Source organism: Neltuma alba, unplaced genomic scaffold, assembly GCF_004799145.2.
Source record: "Neltuma alba isolate B1F8T4 unplaced genomic scaffold, ASM479914v2 tig00003845_pilon, whole genome shotgun sequence".
Lineage (NCBI taxonomy): Eukaryota > Viridiplantae > Streptophyta > Magnoliopsida > Fabales > Fabaceae > Neltuma > Neltuma alba.
In genome coordinates this window covers 264,410-285,445 of record NW_021633445.1, presented here as the reverse complement: position 1 = coordinate 285,445, position 21,036 = coordinate 264,410, and the positions used below count along the sequence as shown (strand labels likewise).

At 30.4% G+C, this 21,036-nt stretch overlaps 1 long non-coding RNA gene across 1 annotated transcript; it reads left to right on the top strand.

The window, feature by feature from the left end:
• Positions 1 to 19,157: 19,157 nt before the first annotated feature.
• Positions 19,158 to 20,835, top strand: LOC114742647 (uncharacterized). Its single transcript, XR_003739895.1, has 4 exons — positions 19,158 to 19,251; positions 19,423 to 19,484; positions 20,019 to 20,093; positions 20,516 to 20,835. It is a non-coding gene; the product is annotated as an uncharacterized LOC114742647 (long non-coding RNA).
• The last annotated feature ends 201 nt before the right edge of the window (positions 20,836 to 21,036 follow it).

Below are 21,036 nucleotides of genomic sequence, written 5' to 3'. Positions count from 1 at the left end.
GATTTTATATTAAGAATTGAAGGTAGTATTATTCTAATACTCTCACTCTCTTACTAAACTCAACCTTTACCTAACAAACTAATAAAACTGAGGTTAAAATATACAAAATTTTTGTAAACTTTAAGTCAGTTGTGTATGACCTTTCCAATTCAAAAATCTAAATGAAGGATCCAAATATTTCATGTTTTCACTTTCAACTCCTCTGCCTTTTCAAAATTCTTGTATAGTTTTTTTATTATATATATAATATCATTTGAAAACTAACACATGGGATTTGACAATTACGTTACATTCCTTAATTTAAAGATTAGGAAAGTAATTAATAAGCTCCTGATTCAAACTTTGGAGAACTTTGAGTGCGTATTTTAGCCTAACACTAAATATAATAACCATACCAACTAGCTTAACAGGTAGGTATGATATATTTGGTCAATTTGAGACATTAATTCATTCACAAAATGAGATTTTTGGATTCAATCGATAAGTTTGTTTTCGACCCCTTCTTATTTATCTTCTCCCATTCTCTCATTTTTTCTTCACACACGAAAGGCAAAGGAACGAGCTTAATGATGATGATTGGCTTGAGCTCATTTCCATTTACAGATGTTGCATTTAGGGTTTGAACCTTGTTTTGTTTTTTCAATTAAACACTGAAACTTCGTTAAAAGCCAAAGAAGTACAACAGAAAGCAATAACCCCTATTCTTTATCAATATCCGTCTCCTGAACAAAATGTGGAGGTCAATCAAGAAGCCAAAAATTCCCGTCAATCCTATAAGCGAATTTAGCTAGCGTCATTTTGTTTTCAAATATGACATCCTCTGTTGCAATTTATTTTTAGCAAGGAACAAAAAATCCAACCAAAAACTAAACTAGTTAAGGTAGCAATCCAATAATTAGTGGGTCAGGCTAGGTTCAAATTAGGATTAAATTGATCATATTAAAATAACATAATTTAATTAAAAATAAAAAATCTAACAACATTAATAATCACTAATAACAAAATATAAGGAAATATAATAATAATTTGATTGTAATATAATAAAGTAAATAACATTAAGAATTTTGATTTTTACGATTCCTCCATAACTAAAATTAATAATTAATCATCATTAAAAGCCGTTTAAATCTACAGTAATTGAGATATTAAAAATTGGATAAAAAAATAGCACTACAAAAAAACATGCTTTTAGAGGCGGAATTTAGCGGCGGAATTTTTTATTTAGCGACGGAATTTTCGTTGCTAATTACCAACAGAAATTTTTTGTCGGTAATTCGTCGCTAATTCTTAACAGAAATTTTCATCGCAATCCGTCACTAATCTATCGCTAACCCAATTTTTTTAAAAATAAAATAAAATGCCACATTCATGGCACCTGCCACATCATCACTGCAGACCACCTCCACGTGTCACTGCCACCTCACCTGTACTGCCACATGTGCTCCTGTACTGCCACATGTGCTACCACCTCACCTCTGCCTGTCACGTGTGTGCCACGTGTCGCCATCACATAATTCCCTCCCTCAAAGTGACTTCTTCATGGCTTGAATCCACGACCTCTTCTGTGCGCACGTGCGGCTTTATCAGTTGAGCTGCAATGAACCTGTTGACTTATTATATAAAATCAAATATATATATATATGATATTATTTTACACAAACAACTATATATACATATATATTATTAAAAACTAAAAATATATTATATGATAATTTTAAGGGAAAACCATATTGGAGGTACCTATACTTTCTCTCAATTTTTAATTTGGTACCTATGTGTTTTTTTCCCTTTAATTAAACATTTAATTTTATCTTTTTAGCAACATTAGCTCTTATAACTTTGTTCTATTGATATTTTTAGTCTCTACATAAGGATTAATGATGTTAATAGAGCAAAATTAAAGATTTAGCTAAGAAAAAAAAACACATAGGTACCAAATTGAAAATTGAGAGAAAGTATAGGTACCTTCAATATGGTTTTCCCTAATTTTAATCATAACTATTTTAATGAAAAAATAAATTTTAAATATTTGTTTTACTATTTTTTATAATTTTTTATTTTTTAAAAAATATTTTTAATATAATTTTAATTTCTAACCACACTAATTTTGAATTTTAAATCATAAATAATTTTTTTATAAATATTCTTTAAATTTATTTTTTAATTAACATTGATAAGGTATACAATTTAATTATATATGTATTATATTACATTATATTATATTATGTATATGTGTTTTATATATTTGAAGAAAATCATTTACAATTAGTCAAAAAATCTTGTTAATCAAAAAATAACTACTATAATAAAATATAATAAATTATTCTATATAAAAAATCAAATGATTTAAATAGATTATGATAAACAGTATTCTCCTACTTGTATACATATCCTATGTAATTTATTTTCTTAAAATTTGTGACGGAAACAAATTCTGTCGCTAATTTCTGATGGAATTGTGACCGAAATTCCATTACTAATTTTTTCAACGGATTAGTGACGGAATTTTTGATTCGCTAATATTACTGATGGAATTAGTGACGGAAATTTCTGACGGAAAAAATTCCGTCACTAAATATTTATTGACGGATTTTCTAATGGATTAGTGACGAACAGAAATTCTGTAACTAATATTAGCGACGGAATTTTTTTCCATTGCAAATTCCGTCGCTAATCAACTGTTTTTTTGTAGTGTAGGATCAATAACGACATAATCATTCAAACCAGTTCATCGATTATTAGTTCAATTTCAAGCTGGTTCAGTACTCCAACCAAATAGATCACTAGACTGTTTACTATTTTCTAGTTGAACTGGTCTGTTTAGTCCTTTTCTTTTTTCTAGTTGAAACAGTCGGCTTGATTTTTTTTTTTTTTAACACTGCCTTTTAGAGAGTCCGCATCACGTGTCATCTTCCCTCGTTAAATTTCAGGTTCAGGATACCCCACCACTGCTACAAATGGTACGGAAATATAGATTGGCTTTACCCTCCACTATTTAACATAGTCATAGGGTTAAATAATTGTTGCTTTATTTTTCGTCATTTCCTTGTCTTAGGGTTAGGCAACGTTGTCAGTTGTCACATGGGTGGGAACATATGTTATAAAAGAGGGGAAGAGGGTGAGTTGTGTGGATGATGACACTTATTTCTTGAATCTAGCTAGCCACTCCCTTCTCATTTATTAAATCGTTAATTTTGTTTCAAAAAACAAAATTCAAATATATCCAAATTTAATACAGTAAATTGAGTACATTCAATAACATACAAATTGCAACTAATGAGATAATCTTCGAAAAATGTAATTATATATTACTTTGTTCCCATTTATAAGTCACTTGAACTTTGAGCTCACAAATCAAAAAATACATTAAATTGATGCTTTTTCATATTTGTCCTTATAAAATTAAAAAAAACCAATTAATTATTACAAATAACTTATATTTAGAAGCGATCTTTTTTTAACAAGTAATTTATAAATAGAAATGGAGTAGCATATATTACTTAGTGATTTATAATAAAGACAACTTTGTTAAAGGTGTCTCCTAATGAGTATAGGAGGATTTATTAAGTGTTGGCCTTTCCCATTGCAGCGCCGGTGACTTCTAACTAACTGAGTGGACACAGTGGTGGACTTAAAATGATCTACTTTCCACCCACGTCTCTCACATATAATCCTAACAATTACTCTCACTTAGCTTTCTAACAATATCTCTCTCTCTCTAAGAATCTTGCGTTCCGAGATGTGAAGTGGGAGAGAAGGGATTTCATAATTGGGGTTTTGAATAAGATGACCTTTTTATTTTTCATTCTTATTACTTTTTCATAAGGCAGTCACAATAATTTGATCTTTTAACTCTCTGCGAGCCCTTTAATCCTTCCTGTTGTGTTGCTAATGCTTCCACTAAAAAATAATTAAAACGAGGGAAAATATAAAAGGTAATTAAATAGAACGGTAATGATAACTCGTACTTGGAGATTAGAAAATATCAATAGCTGTATATATGTATAAATGCTATTAGACAAACAATGTAATATCATGTATCTTAATGAGGTAACTGCACTTGAGAAATTAATATTCAATCAAATTGGCAATTTAAGAACTTAGTTTCACAGTTAACCTTGGACACATTTGACCCTTTAATTAATAATATTTGGCGTAACTTGTGATAAGGGAATAGATTTGGATATAAAAATCCATATAAAAATAGTGATATAACAATAATAACTACAATATCAAAATTATATCAATTTAAATATATAAAATCTACTCATCATATTGCAGCCATATCTGTGTAGCTATATATCTGTCCGCATCATTGTGTTAACACTTCTAGAACCTAGGGGCCAAGAAGCACAACTCCAAAAGTAAAAAGGTTCACCACATCGCGTCTAAACCACCATAGTTTACACAAACTTAAAGAAAAGGCTTGGGTTATGAATCTCAAACAAGGCACCACGGCCTTCAACCATATATAGTGCTTTCCCCTAAATGCATTTTAAGGACAAAAAAATGCAATAATGAATGAACAAAAAAAAAAAAGAGGTCACAAAGTATTAGGAGAACTCCCTCCCTCCCTCTCTCAATTAAGAGAATGTTTAGCTGGTTCTTATCAGAATTATTTTTTCATATGTAAATTAATAAAAAATATATAAATAATATAGATACACATATGTAAGACAAATTTGTTATTTATATTATTAATTAATAATTAATATGTATATATATTGATAAAACCATGGTTTTCCACCCAAAAAGTATACTAGGGTGTTTAGATTAATTTCTCAAAAACACTTCCACGTAAGTTGAAAAAAAAAAACTTCATCTTACATAATTATCCTATATATACGCGGTAAAATTAATTCGATAAAGCTAATCCAAAGAAAAAGTGGTTTCATGAAAAACCATGGTTTTGGCATAGTTAATCAATTGCTGGATTTTACGAGGTGTTTGGATTGTCTATTTATATAACATGAGGCCAGATGCACTTGTTTGTAAACAATAGTGAAAGACTTCAAGAGAAATTTAAAAATTCACTGCCTTATTCTCATCGCATCTCCGTGTAGAATTGATGAGCTTACATGACTTAGCGACATCATCACCTTCACATCTCGATGCAATCAAGTTCTGTTATATGAAATATACAGAGAAATTAATGTGAGTAGGATAGAAGACGACACTCACAAAGTGCAATTCAAGTTGTTCAATTAGGTTAAAATATGTCTGATTACTTTTATATTTATTTCTTTTTGAAAGAAAAAAATTAAAAGGCTAAGTGAATGGGGCCCATCATATAAAGAAGACGACAGAAACCATTGCCTGTGGTCTCCATGTGCCATTTAATTTAATTATTGGAATTGACTTAATAGTTTAGAAAGCCCGTAGATTTTCTCAAATCGCTGGATATATATTCTCTTACATCACGCTGCAAGCAATATCACTCTAAAAGCAAAGAACATATAAGCCATTCCATAAGGTAAAATAACTGTCTTCTTTCTCTATTCACTTACAGGTACTTCATCTTCTTCATCTTCTTTCTCTTGCATGTTTTCATTTCGTTCTACTTTTTCTTCCTTCTGGGCTAACTTTATGATTTCATGTCGGAGTCATGTTCGAATATGACTCAGATCATTCAAATCTCATTTGAGTTTCTGCGCATATCATTCAAGAATTGTAATTTTGACATTATCATTTCCCAGAAAACTAACTCGATTCTACAAACTCGTCCTAGGCAAGTGCTACGAGAGGAAAATTTCCTGTTGCAATCGAAATTCCAGGTATAGAGGATTATTATTGAAATCACCGAGGACTTAGTTCATTTTTGTCAAATTATACAGATTTTTAATTCCGAAGAAAATTTTAAAAAAAATTTATTTTACGTAATAAATGTTATTTTTGTAGTTTAGTCTTAACGATTAGGTTTCTATAATTTCCTATATTATATTCCTTCGTAAATTTTTGAAAATGAAAACTTTGGAGGTAATTAAGGCCTCTCACTTTTTCAGCCATAAAGATAGAATAAAGATGGGAAAATGACAGATAAAGAAGCTCCAAAATGTGAAATGCCAATTTGGGAAGCTAAGGAAATCTAATTACCCATAGGGAAGTCCTTCCCAAGTTGGAATTTTGAAATTCAGTGAAATGACAAAAATGCCCTTTGTTCTTTTTTTTTTTTTAAAAAAAACCCAGCCCCTCACCGGTGGCCGGTGGCCGGCGACCACCGCTGGTGACTGGCCTCCGGCGGCTGCCTCTGGCCATCGGCGCTAGCCACCGGTGTGGTGGCTGCCGGTTAAGGATTTTTGTGACAAGATTTTTTTTTTTTTGGAATAGGATAATATTGGTTCAAAGTGGCGGGGGTGGGATTTGATCCCACAACCCCTTGGCCACTTGGACCAACAAAAAAATGGCCATTAGGCCATTAAAGATTTCTTAACCTTATGATGCAAACAAAAATATAAGTTAACTCTTTTACTGTGATTCTAGCTCGTGACAACAATTTATCTGAGGATGACAAGTCTTAATTGAGAAATAACAAGTCTAAATTTGATATTAACAAAGCAACTTTTCCTTATACATAACAAATAGCAGCATGTGCATTAATTAAAAATGATCATAATTTATTTAAAAATGACACGTCTTTGTTGAAAAATAACAACAATTTATTCGGTATTTCTTGTTATGTATAAGAAAAAGTTGCCTTGTTAATATCAAGTTTAGACTTATCATTTTCCAGTAAAGACGTGTTATTTTCAAATAAATTATAGTCATTTTTAATTAACGTAAATGCTATTTCTTGTTATGTATAAGGAAAAGTTGCCTTGTTAATATCAATTTTAGACTTGTCATTTTATAGTAAAAACGTGTCATTTTTAAATAAATTATAATCATTTTTAATTAATGCACATACTGCTATTTGTTATGTATAAGGAAAAGTTGCTTTGTTAATATCAAATTTAGACTTGTTATTTCTCATTTAAGACTTGTCATCCTCAGATAAATTGTTGTCACGAGCTGGAGTCACAGTAAAAGAGTTAACATATATTTTTGCTTGTATTATAAGGTTAAGAAATCTTTGATAGCCCAATGGCCATCTTCTTTTTTGTTGGTTCAAGTGGCCAAGGGGTTGTGGAATCAAATCCCACCCTTGTCACTTTGAACCAATATTATCCCATTTCAAAAAAAAAAAATCTTGTCACAAAAATCGTTCACCGGCAGCCACCACACCTGTGGCCGGCGCCGGTGGCCAGAGGCGGTCGCCGGCCACCAGTGAGGGGTTGGGTTTTTTTTTAAAAAAAAAAAGAATAAAGGGCATTTTTGTCATTTCACTGAATTTCAAAATTCCAATTTGGGAAGGACTTCCCTATGGGTAATTATATTTTCTTAGCTTCCCAAATTGGCATTTCACATTTTGGAGCTTCTTTATCTGTCATTTTCCCAATAAAGATTCAACCACAGAAATCTTTGGTTTGGCGAAGCCATTAATTAGTGGGGCCATGCTTCCTTGAACTTGCTTAATTTCACCAAACAAACACCCAATATTCCTTGCTTTCATTTATTGTTGGTAAAAATGTAACACTACTCGTATTTCGTGATAATTAACAATTAATTATTAATAATTCATTATCATCATCCATATATATGTAGCTGACCGAAATAATCTTCTACCACTTTTAGTAAATATAATGTCTCTTCAATTAATTCGTAAAGTAAAAAAGGTGGTTAAGTTCTTCTTTTTTTTGTAATTAATATGTTGAGAATTAATTCATAACACCTTTTTTCCCCCAAAAATTCCGATTAATGATTAAAAAGGAGGGATTTTTAAGGAATTTTTTTATTGTTTAAGTATATATGCATATGTATTATCACACTTTTGATGAGAAGTAATAGATGCTTATTTTTAAAAAAAAATGAAATTCACATGCTGATGTTGAGTATATGTAGTGAAGTAGTGTTAATTAATGCAAATGATTTTCCAGTTAAATGGATGCGTCAGATGGAGATCCAAGAAATCCTCCTAGAGGGCTTAGTCGCCCCCAATTACGGAGGGTTAGATCAGCTGAGTTCAGAAGACCTCATAACTTTTTACAGGTATGGAGGATTACTATTGAAATTAGAAAAGACTTAATTCACTTGAATCTGGTAAAAAAAAAAACGTAATTCATTATTGTTAAATTATATATATTTTTTCCACATCGCAATTTGGCTAGCTCAGATTGGAGTGTGGATAGGTCCAATTGGGGTGTTTCTTCCAAACGCTTTTTTGCATTCACAAGGTCAAACTCTTTCCGCTAAAACCAACATTTGTTAGTCAAATTATGGAGATTTTAAGTCTAAAGAAATAAATGATTAAGTTTTCCAAATTTCATATAATTATAGTCCTTTCAACACTACAAAAAAATTAACTCACAGAAGCTGCCCCGTCGCCGCCAGTCACCCACCAAGTGTCACCACATCATTTGCCACCTCGTCTATGCCACATGTCTAGACCTTGACCGCTACATCACCAACTAAATATTATCACCATAAATATGACCCTTTCATGGTTTGAACTCCTGATCTTCTTTTTTTGCGCCCCTTCTCCTTGCCTTTAAGCTAGAATAATAAATTTAGTGATAATTATTGTAAAATCAATTATATATATAATAGTAATAAAATAGTGAAATAGAAGTCGTCGCTAAAACTACCCTATATTGCTGCTAAAAATGTCTTTCAACGGCGACAAAAAGTCAACGTTAAAGGCTATTATGTTAAATATTGTTAAATAATAATACTATTATTAAATATTTATATTTAATTTTCTTATTTGATTAAAATATTTATTTATAACATCCATTTTGTATAAAAAAAATAATTCATACAATATTAGTTGTTATATTTTTTTTATCCCCAATTATTTAAGCTATTATATTATTTATTTTAATATTTATATTTATAATTATGAAATATGAAAAGAGTATATAAAAATAATAAAATTTCATTATAAATTTTATCATGATTATTTAACTCTCTCTCACACACAAAATGATAATATCTTACTTCCATACACACACTCATTCCTTCCTCCTTCCCTCTTTGCTACTCTCACACACACCACATTATCTCTCTAACCCTATCTTTCTCCCTCTCTAACACAATAACATGTAAAAATACTTTATTTTGTCATAACAAATCATATTAATGAACAAAATTATGGTCTACATATGATATTCTTTTTATAAAAAACTTCAAATAATAATAAAAAGTCGAAATAGACTTTTAGCGATGACTAAAAATATTACCACTCCAAGTGTTCTTTGGCGACCGTTATATTAAATATTGTTAAATAATAATACTATTATTAAATATTTATATTTAATTTTCTATTTGATTAAAATATTTATTTATAATATCCATTTTGTATAAAATAATAATAATTCATCCAATATTATTTGTTATTTTTTATTTCTAATTATTTAAGCTATTATATTATTTATTTTAAAATTTATATTTATAATTATGAAATACACAAATAGAATATAAAAATAATAAAATTTCATTAAAAATTTTATCATTATTATTTAATTCTCTCACATACACATAATTATAACATTTCACATTCCTCTTCTGCTCTTCTTTGGTAACATCCTTCTAAACTTATTTCCTTTTCTTTGTTCTGTTATTTATTTTTAAAAGTTACAATTTTTATAATCCAATTCACCCCCTCTTGGCTAAAACTGCCACTAACAATTTGGAGTTAGAAAACTACAATTATTTCCTATCTACGGCATTAGAAACATGTTTAAATGTTCAAAGTTGATTAGTTTTTAAGTTTGTAACTTTTTTATAATTTTTTGATATTTTATTTCGAATTTTGTCAAATTTTTATAAAATTCTTTGAGAATTTACCAATAAATAATTTATTAAGTGTTTTGGCCAAATTTGTTTGTGGTTATGAACTTTGATTGATGATAAAGTATTGTTTAAATTTCAAGGTAAATAAATATTATTTGTGTTCCTATTTTGGATTTAGAAGTTTTAACTTTAAGAGAGTATCTTTTATGTTTGGAGAGTTGGCTAGTGATATTTGAAATTAGAAAACTACAATGACTTCCTATATACAGTATTAGGAACATGTTTAAATCTTCGAAATTAATTAGTTCTTAAGTTTGTAATTCTTTTATTTTTTTTATATTTTATTTTGATTTTTTTTTTCAAATTTTCGTAATAAACTTTGAGAATTTACCAATAAATAATTTATAAGTATTTTGGCCAATATTTTTTTGGTTATGAACTTGATTGATGATAAAGTATTGTTTAAATTTCAAGGTAAATAAATATTATTTGTGTTCCTATTTTGGATTTAGAAGTTTTAACTTTAAGAGAGTATCTTTTATGTTTGGAGAGTTGGCTAGTGATATTTGAAATTAGAAAACTACAATGACTTCCTATATACAGTATTAGGAACATGTTTAAATCTTCGAAATTAATTAGTTCTTAAGTTTGTAATTCTTTTATTTTTTTTATATTTTATTTTGATTTTTTTTTCAAATTTTCGTAATAAACTTTGAGAATTTACCAATAAATAATTTATAAGTATTTTGGCCAATATTTTTTTGGTTATGAACTTGATTGATGATAAAGTATTGTTTAAAATTTCATGACAAATAAATATCATTTATATTCCCGTTTTGAATTCAGAAGTTTTAGCTTTAAAAATCTTTATTCACTGAATTGGTTTGAAATTGTTACTTTTGTTTTGTTAGTCATAGTTGTTCAAATTTATCTTGTATTTGTTTATTATATTGTTGGTTTATTAATTGATTAATTTGTCCATTGTTTAAATAATTTGAGATTCGTTATATTTAAGGAGAAATTCTGTCAAAATTTTTATAAAATAAAAAAGACATTCCTTTTAATTTGTAATTAAGTGTTGTCAATCTTAATTTGTTGACTAACACTTAATTATTTTATTTATTTGAATATTTGAATTAAGCAGTTAGAATTGAGCTTGATAATATAACTATGTGTGTTGACTTTGTAGAACAACGGATCGTAGTTGGACGAAAGCTAAGAGAATTAGCAAAGAATATGAGAATAGAGTTGAAAGGTTTCTTGAGTTTGGTCGAAGAAATGCCTATAGTAAAAAAGATTGTTTGTATTGTTGTCCTTGTATTAAATGCTTAAACACTAGTACTAGTATTGAATCAACATGTAAGATCCAAAGTTGTGGCGCCATGCCTCTAAAAAACTTCCTTTATTATTGAAAAGGGTTTCTTTCTTATTGTTATTTGTTCTTTGACAAAGTCACGAGTCCCCTAGATATTGAATTGATATGCCATGGTAAGATTATTAAATCCAAAACCCACACAATATAGGAATAGAAATAGCAAAGAAACCAATTAATTACTTATAGCTAATACCATAAAAAAGTGGATGAAAGAAGGGTGAAGAAGAAACAGAGAAAGGATGAATCAGAATGTGGAGAAAAAATAATACCTCTCTATTAGTTATCCTCTCCACATCAATCTCCCATCTTGAAGAAACATTTCTTTTGTGCTCCTTTCTAGCTTTCTTTCCTTGCCAACTCGTCGATGTTCATATCACCACTAGAATCGAAACCTCTGCGATGTGCCGTCGGTGCTCCTGTGTCCTTTTGTGATGGATATGGTTAGAGGGAGAAGAGGAGACGATGGCAGGTAGTGGTGTATCCTTAGCCACAACACCAAAATGAGAAACATAAGAAGTGGTGGAAGCATACAGGGATACATTTTGGAAAGGAAGAGGATATGAGAAAAAGGACATTTTGGTCTTTTCTCTAAGATTTCGTAATTTTAATTTAAGATCAGATCTTCCCAAGTAATTAAGCTTATTTAAGTGTGTTTTTTCATGATCATGGTAATTCAAAGGTCTTTTTTTTGTGATTTTCCCTTGATTAAATTAGTTAAACTCATTGAATTAGGAGCATATCTCAAAAAGTGACCTTACGTTGGTCATTGGGGCCGGCGGAAAAAAAAATTGCTGACAAAGGTATCATTGGGGAATGCGGACCACAATACACTGTTTTTATTTTTTGTGAAAAATGTTACTCTCTTTTTGGTGGGTTTTTATTTTTAATTAACATGTGCTCGCCGGCAAGTTTGACCAACGCAACATCAATGATTTCGAATTGCAATTTTATGAACTCAGAACGGAAGTAGAGGGCACATTTTATTCACAAAAGTGTTTACAATTAAGGGCTACAGTAGAAATTTGTTTCAAAAATTGTCACTAAAAAATATTAGGCATTTGAAAGTTTTGTGGGTTCAATATCATTCTAAAACTTTTCAATTCAAGTTAACATTAACTGTTAGTTAACTAAATACATTGAATTAAGTTAGCAAGTTCACATATCATTTATGTTATTTTTGTTTAAGGTGGAAAATGAGTTTGATCACCGTTACTTTTCATTAAACTACGTTAAAAAAAATAAAATCTAAACCATTTGTTGAAGATTTGATAATTTATATTTACGACATAATGAAAAATAAGTGAAAAAAGTATCACGGAGAGAGTCGTACGTAGTGTATCCAATAAGGATAACGAGAGAATAATACATATAGGCTTTTCAGTACATATTATCATCCTATTATTTTTATTTTAATTTAATTTATCTCATAATTGTAAGAGGTTCCTTTTTTTAATACAAATTACTCACTTATGAAAACTCAATAGGTCCAATTAATAAAAGAGTTTAAGAAAAAATATGAACTTAAGGGACAAAATATATTTGAGTCTTGTATTGAGGGAGAAAAGAGTATATTACTTTTTATTTTCAAGATTCAAAGGCAGGAGCAAATTGTCTTGATTTTTGGTCCAATCGTTTCACACGCACATAATTATTCTCCTAATTGACAAAAAACATTACCATCTCACTTATATTCCCGTTGACTACCACATAGACTTTAAACAATCTATCTTCCAGATGAGTCGATGTTTTTAGTTTTTTAAATTATACTACTTGAGAAAATGCATTATTTTTTTAATAACACACTCAACCAACCCCGCTCCAATAAGTTATTAAATTTATTCAAAGTTTGATATATTCACATAATCGGTGTTCATGGAAAAAGTTAATATTATTATTGAGCGAATAAAATCTATAAGCAATTAATATATGTATATAATCTCTTGATCTTATTTATAAGATAGAGATAGAAGGATTTTTTGTAATAATTATAAGACACATCATTATTTTTTTTCACAAATTTCTTCTTCTATACCCCATCAAATGTTGGTGGGTGTTTCTAAGATTTTGGTATCCTATTTAAAATATGTATATTTAACAAGGTAAAATTGAAAAATTATTAAATTTTTAGACATAGGGAGAGACAATAAATCATATTAAAAATGACTCATAAGTAAAATATTAATATTTAAAATGGTGAGATGGGACGAGGTTGGGATGACGTCTCAATACACAGTCCTTCTTTTCTTCTTTAATTTTTTTTTATAGTCAAAACTTAAAATAGACACCTCAAAGACATCCTAAAATCATGCAGTTATGAAATTATTGCAATTTTGTCTCTGTCTTTTCCCCCCGCCTCTTATGATATAATCGTATAACTCTGGAGATCTCATTTATCCTATATATCAACTTATTAAAAAAACTAAAAGAAAAAAAAAATAAAGATGCTTAATTGTATGTCTATAATATAATACTTTGTCATGGCTAATTTTTAATGATAAGCTTTGGGATGGTCATCGGATGAACGCGGTTGAAATATCACATCCTCCAAAAGAACAAGTCCGAAAAAAGAACAAGGGAAATTTTCATTTAAAGACCACTGTAGCCAATTAATATTACTCAACCCCTAAAAAATTCTGAAATATCACTATAGGACTAAGAAACCAAATTGAAATTAAATTTAAGAGTGAAATTACAATAACATCCCTCACTTTTATTTTTTAAAAAAAAATAAATATTAATGGTCGCACAGGAGTTCTGGCCACCGGAGGTCGGAGGTTTGGCCATCGGTGCTCAAGTGGTTGCCGCTGGAGGTTGGAGCTCCGATGGCTGCTACTGTAGCTCCAGTGGCCATAATTTTTTTTTAAAACAAAGTGGTTAAAGGAGGGTTTGAACCTATGATCCCTTAGTAAACCAAAAGTGAGGTAACCACCAAGTCAAGCAAGCCATTTAATTATGTGGTGCAAATGAAAATATATATATAACAAAACAAACGCAAGTATCTAAGTATAAATGAACTGTGAAATTCAACAATTTACAAGTGAAATTCGACAATTAACAACAAAAATTTCACAATTTACAAATAACATAATGGAATTCATAACACCAAATGTAAGTGTTTAAGTGTAAATAAGCAAGTGAAATTTGAAGATTTACAACAAAATTTTATGGATTTACAATCCAAATTTGGATATTCAGAAGAAACACAAGAGAATTCACAATCTAAAATGTGAGTTTGAATGTAAGTAAACAAGTGAAATTCGACAATTTACAAGTGAAATTCAATAATTTACAAGTGAAATTTGGCAATTTACAAATAATATAATGAAATTCACAACTCTAGATACAAGTGTTTAAATGCAAATGAGTAAATGAAATTTGAAGATTTACAACAAAATTTTATGGATTTACAACCCAAATTTGGGTATTCACAAGAAACACGAGAATTCACAACCTAAAATGTAAGTATTTGAGAGTAAGTGAACAAGTGAAATTCGACAATTTATAAGTGAAATTCAGTAATTTACAATAAAAATTTGACACTTTACAAATAACATAATGGAATTCACAATTCCAAATGCAAATGTTTAAATGCAAATGAGCAAGTGAAATTTAAAGATTTACAAGAAAAGTTTATGGATTTACAGTTCGAAATTGGGTATTCACAAAAAATACAAGAGAATTCACAACTCAAAATATGAGTTTGAATATAAGTGAACAAGTGAAATTCGGCAATTTACAAATAACATAATGGAATTCACAACTCTAAATACAAGTGTTTAAATGCAAATGAGTAAGTGAAATTTGAAGATTTATAACAAAATTTTATGGATTTACAACCCAAATTTGGCTATTCACAAGAAATACGAGAATTCACAACCTAAAATGTAAGTATTTGAGAGTAAGTGAACAAGTGAAATTCGACAATTTATAAGTGAAATTCAGTAATTTACAATAAAAATTTGACACTTTACAAATAACATAATGGAATTCACAATTCCAAATGCAAATGTTTAAATGCAAATGAGCAAGTGAAATTTAAAGATTTATAAGAAAAGTTTATGGATTTACAGTTCGAAATTGGGTATTCACAAAAAATACAAGAGAATTCACAACCCAAAATATGAGTTTGAATATAAGTGAACAAGTGAAATTCGGCAATTTACAAATAACATAATGGAATTCACAACTCTAAATACAAGTGTTTAAATGCAAATGAGTAAGTGAAATTTGAAGATTTATAACAAAATTTTATGGATTTACAACCCAAATTTGGCTATTCACAAGAAATACGAGAATTCACAATAAAAAATGTAAGTGTTTGAGAGTAAGTGATCAAGTGAAATTCAACAATTTACAAGTAAAATTCAATAATTTATAACAAAAATTTAGCAATTGACAAATAACATAATGGAATTCACAATCCCAAATACAAGTGTTTAAGTGCAAATGAGCAAGTGAAATTTAAAGATTTACAACAAAAGTTTATGGATTTAAAGTTGTCGAATTTCACTTGTAAATATATAAACTTTTGTTATAAATCTTCAAATTTTAGTTGCTCATTTACACTTAAAGACTTGTATTTGGAGTTATGAATTCTATTATGTTATTTGTAAATTGTTAAATTTTTGTTGTAAATTTCTGAATTTTACTTGTAAATTTTCGAATTTCACTTATTCACTGGACACTTGCGTTTGTTTTGTTATATATATTTTTATTTGCACCATATAATTAAATGATTTGCTTGGCTTGTTGGTTATCTTGTTTTTAGTGTGCTAAGGGGTTATTGGTTCAAGCTCTCCTTTAGCCATTTTGTTTTATTGGGGGAAAAAAAACTTTCAATCATCAGAGCTACAATAGCAGCCATCGGAGGTCCAACTTTCAGCAGCGGCCACCTAAGCGCTAGTGGCCCGACCTCCGACCTCCTACCTTTGGTGGTGGCCAGAACTACAGTAACCATTAATATTTATTTTTTTTAAAAAATAAAAGTGAAGGGTATTATTGTAATTTCATTCTTAAATTTAATTTCAGCTTGGTCCCTTGGTCCTGCAGTAATATTTCAGAATCTGTTGGGGGTTTACTGATACTAATTGGCTACAGTAGTCCTGAAATGAAATTTTCCCAAAGAACAAAGTTCCGCACTCTCAGTGGCGGTATCCCTCAGCTTCTCTGAGCATCCTAATATAACCCATCAGATTAATTTGAGAGCTCATAATATACCACATCATCCTCCTATTAAAAATTAAATATAAGTCTAACTGATACTATAAAATTTTTTAGTAGCATTGAACTATTTTTTTTAAAAAAAATTTCAAAGTGAAACACCTAATTTTTTGAATCTCCTTATTTGAACTGTAACGCTTATTAGGAGTCCAGCTAATATAAATTGAGTCAAATAGAGCCATACAGAGAGGCAAAGTTCTGCTATCAGGTATTTTAATTAAAAACTAAAAATAAAAATAAAATACTTGATATGGTTTTGCAACTCTTTATGTCCTGTCTAACTCGACCTCTATTAAATTGAACTGAAGTAAATCCAAAAAATTATATATAAATATTTTGTGATTAAGCTTTTTCATCTTTTATGGTCATCTCGGTGAGTCTGGAGTTTGGACTTCTCATAAATCCTCTAGTTAAAATGAAGCAGATTAGAAAAACTGGATATTTCATGCTAGAATAATCTTAGTTCAAAGCTGGCAAATAGGATTTAGAATGATTGATTGTATAAGGGAAGATTAGTTACACACAAAGGAAAGTAAATTATACAAAAAAAAAGATAATTTGCACAGAACATTATTTGAATATAAGGAATCAATTTGAATATAGGAAAGATAACTTGCACATAAAGGTTTTTCACTTGTATAAAGAAAAATTGAGTTACACATGGTACAAAGAAAAATCATTGCACACAAGCTATGGAAAGATAAATGACACATAAAGAAATGAAGTTGCACACAATAAAAGTTAAGTTATACAAAGTCTCTCATTTGTCAATTAAATTTTTAATGAGGATTTATCCCAATTTTCCTAAAATTTTATGCTATGATGAAGATTTATTTCTAATTTTCAATAGCATCATCACGTGGCACAATATGATCTGTTCGATTAATTTCCACGGCTGGGATTTGGACGGTGAGGGAAGAGGACGCTGATGGTATCCTTTTCCACGAAGGTCGACTGAGGAGAGCGAAAGCAGCCCCTGCCACATTTGTCGTTTCCCATGCTTTTTTCTGAAGCTTCGCTGCATTTTTTTTTTTTTTTGCATGAAAACTGAAGTCCATTCATTAACACAAGTACTAACACGAGTACAAAGTTTCGCGGCATCTCACTTCCATCTCTTCTACGTTTGGTGGAAGGATTTAGTTTTTATTAGTTCTTCCTTCCTAATATAAGATTTGTTTTATATTGTAAATTGTACTATTTTTGATCTTAATTATAACCTCATTTATCGACTACGAATGAGATCTTATAAACAGAACTAGAGGTAGTGTTATTTTTTTTTTATACCCAAAAAGCTATCTCTTGTGTGTTAATAGCCACCAATATATTAGGATAAATATTTGAAGAGGGAGTTTTGTTACCCAAATGATATTATTCAACTAAAAAATAGTTAGATGGAAATTATATCATGATTTTAAAAATAATTTTATAATATACAAAATGAAAATATGAGAGGAGTTCGATTGGATTTCTATGAAAATATTTTTTTTTTAAAGGTGATTTTGGGCATCCCAAACACTCCATCAATCCGAATTAGATTGAACTCCAATTAGTTAGAAGTAAGACGGATCAGGATGCATGCTGTGTGGTTTAATAATAAAAAGAAGAGACATTTAATATTGTTCTTCATAAAAGTTGTTATTAGAGGGAAATAAGCAATAAAGCCAAATGACCGTGGCCGTACTCTAATAACTTAACACATAGTGGCAGGACTTTACAGAGTTGATGGGCTGGTTTCTGCAGTCTCTTTGGTAATTGATTCTTTTATTTGCTTCCTTCCACCTTCTTTGATTGTTAGAGTTGAACCAGACGGCCTTCAGATCCATCACCACTGCTCTACTTTCAGGTAATTTATTCCAATCTCTCTCTCTCTCTCTCTCTTTCATATCGTCTTCTTACCATCTCTCTCTCTGGAAATAACCAAGCTTCTTGTTTCTCTCTTGTTACTGTTATTATTTTAACTCAGTCCAATGAGAAGAAGTGAATGATCGAAAACCCTGCAGTTTTTCTGAACTTGCTTTCAGTGTTGACTCCTTGCAATTTCTCTCTGATGCGTTGGCTAGTTTGTACGTTTCACAGAGAGAGAGAGAGAGAGATTCTAGAGTGATGGTAATGTTTTGAAGTTTGATGAATCTGTGTGTTTGTGTTTAGAATCAGGCGGGAATTAGATAGCGAGCTCGTTCGAGGTTGAATTACCAGAGAGACAGAGGAGTGGTTGCTTGTGCTTGCCCACACACAGGATCCACACGTAAATTTACTATCCTATCCTCTTCTTCTTCATTCTTCCCGGTCATGTTGATAAGTTAGAGAGAGTCTCAAAAGTAAGTTCCAGCTTCTGAATCATTATCTGGTCGTATAGTCTCTCTCCTCCCGCTGTTTTCATTCACGAGGTTTTAATTAATTCCATAAGGGGAGTATTAATTTATTTCATCTTAATATAAAATATATATATATTTTTTCCAATTGAATATTAATTTTAGACGGCACGCCAGTGGGGATCCACTCTTCTTAGGAGTGGGGAACAGATCCTCTCAGCGGCCATTTTCTCCTCATCTCTCAGAATCTCCAATTCTTGACCGTCCACTTCATCCGAATGCTCACCAAGAGACACGTCATAAAGCATTCAAAATCACATCTAAGCCATTCGTCTTGTTATGATCCTGGCCGCACATTCAATTTCATATTCCGCCAAATCCCTGTAGCTTTCTTTCACGAATACACTCCAGTTTCTTGTGAAGTTCCATGTCCATCGGCGGTGCAAACAGGAGCTCTGTCGTCACCCACGGTCGGGCACTATGAGAGAATTTGTTGAGAGTAGCTTATTTGGTCAGGTATCTTCATTACAACTCTTCCTCCATATCTTTGCCGCAACTATTCCTCCATCCCTTTTTGAACTATGCTTTTTCTTGTTCTTCCTTTTCCCCTTCCATTTAATTAATTTGAAGTTCTTATTCGAATTTTTTTGGGTGGATTAATTAAATCAGGAGGATGAGCGATTACAGGGTGGAGATGATTAATGATGGCATGTGGGAGTTTTATATGCATCTCCACGGGCCTGAAGACAGTAAATTTTTTCATCCCTCTGATTTACAATTTTTTTTAATTTCCGACTGATTATTTTAATATGCACCTTTAGTCGGAATGTATCTTTAACAAGTTTTGTTTGGGAATAGCTTGCAAACTTCTGGAAATCTGCATTTTTCTTTTTGTTGCAACTATTACGTTCGGAAGTTTGTCTCGATCTTAAGATCAGGGAAGTTGTCACTTTTAGTTTAGATGGAACAATTATGTTGGTGAATTATCCATTTTTTTTTAATAATTTTGGTGAAAGGAGATCTTCTGGTTTTGTTTGTATCTCTATACTCCTGCAGACATGATTTCTCTGTTTTTCAACAAAATCAAATGAGATGTTATTCTGACCTTCTAGTTGAGTTGTTAGTTGGCGTATCATGATTTTCTCCAGTTTTCTATGTACAATCAGTTAAAGTCAATATATTGGCAGTGAGTGTAATCTACAGATAACAATAATCATCCATCCACAACTTTGGCTTCCACAAATTTTGTGCACCTTCAATACCTTCTGTTCTAGTTCATGCAGCCATTTAAAGATATGATCGAAGAGACTAGGAATTGCAAGCCAGTTAACCAACATACTCAGAGATGTTGGAGAGGAGTGAGTCTGAAGTTTTTATTGCTTACTGCTTTTTTAAGTTCTTTTAAGAGTTGCAGAGTAAATCTTTTTTTAGACCATAGAGTGTTCCGCCATGAGAGCTTTTGTGAGATTGTCACTGGACAAAGTTACATTAGGTATAGATAGACTGATTCCAAATAATAATGATTTACACATCTCCTAAACAAGTTAGGAGACCAAGTTTGCTGCAAAAGCTACCTTTGGAAATGACCAATTGAACAAAACATAACTTTCTCTTCCGTATTTAATGAAATAGAACTTGACACATGTTGAACTAGCTGTCATAAGGGACAAAACAGAATTTGTTGTCCTATGAAAGAAAATACAAGTTGCTGTCATGTCATACAAAATACAAGTCGGTGGATTGAATGACTGAAGTGCTGGAATTTGAATTTTTATTGCAGGCGGTAGCTATATTATCTCTCATGTTGACTAAATATTGTTGAGGCTATAGAAGATGGACCTTCTGGACCTTCACCTGCTAGGAATTGATTAGACATTGTTGAAGTTGTTATTGAAGATGCACCTTCACCAAACAAGAAGGAAGAAATTAAAGAAGAGCAATGTAGATGTTAGTATGTGGTCATAAAAAAGTTGTAATGCAATATATTTCATACAACAAAACTGTCTTGTGTATATGTAGTTTGCTCTCGAGCAATGTTTCATGTAATGCTGTTGCAGGCAAAGAGTTTGAAAAATATATATATAGTCTCTTTATTTGTTACTTTACAGGCATCTTATTGTTCTCAAATAGATTTAAACTCCTATGAGTTATCATAAGCTGAACCTTTTTTGTTAAATCAGGCTGTACAATGCTATTTATTAGCAAGATAAATCTCATTCCATATTTATAGAGGAAGAAATTAAACAATCCTTGACTAATTTACTCTGCTATCATGCTTTTAATTGAGCACTGCACATCTTC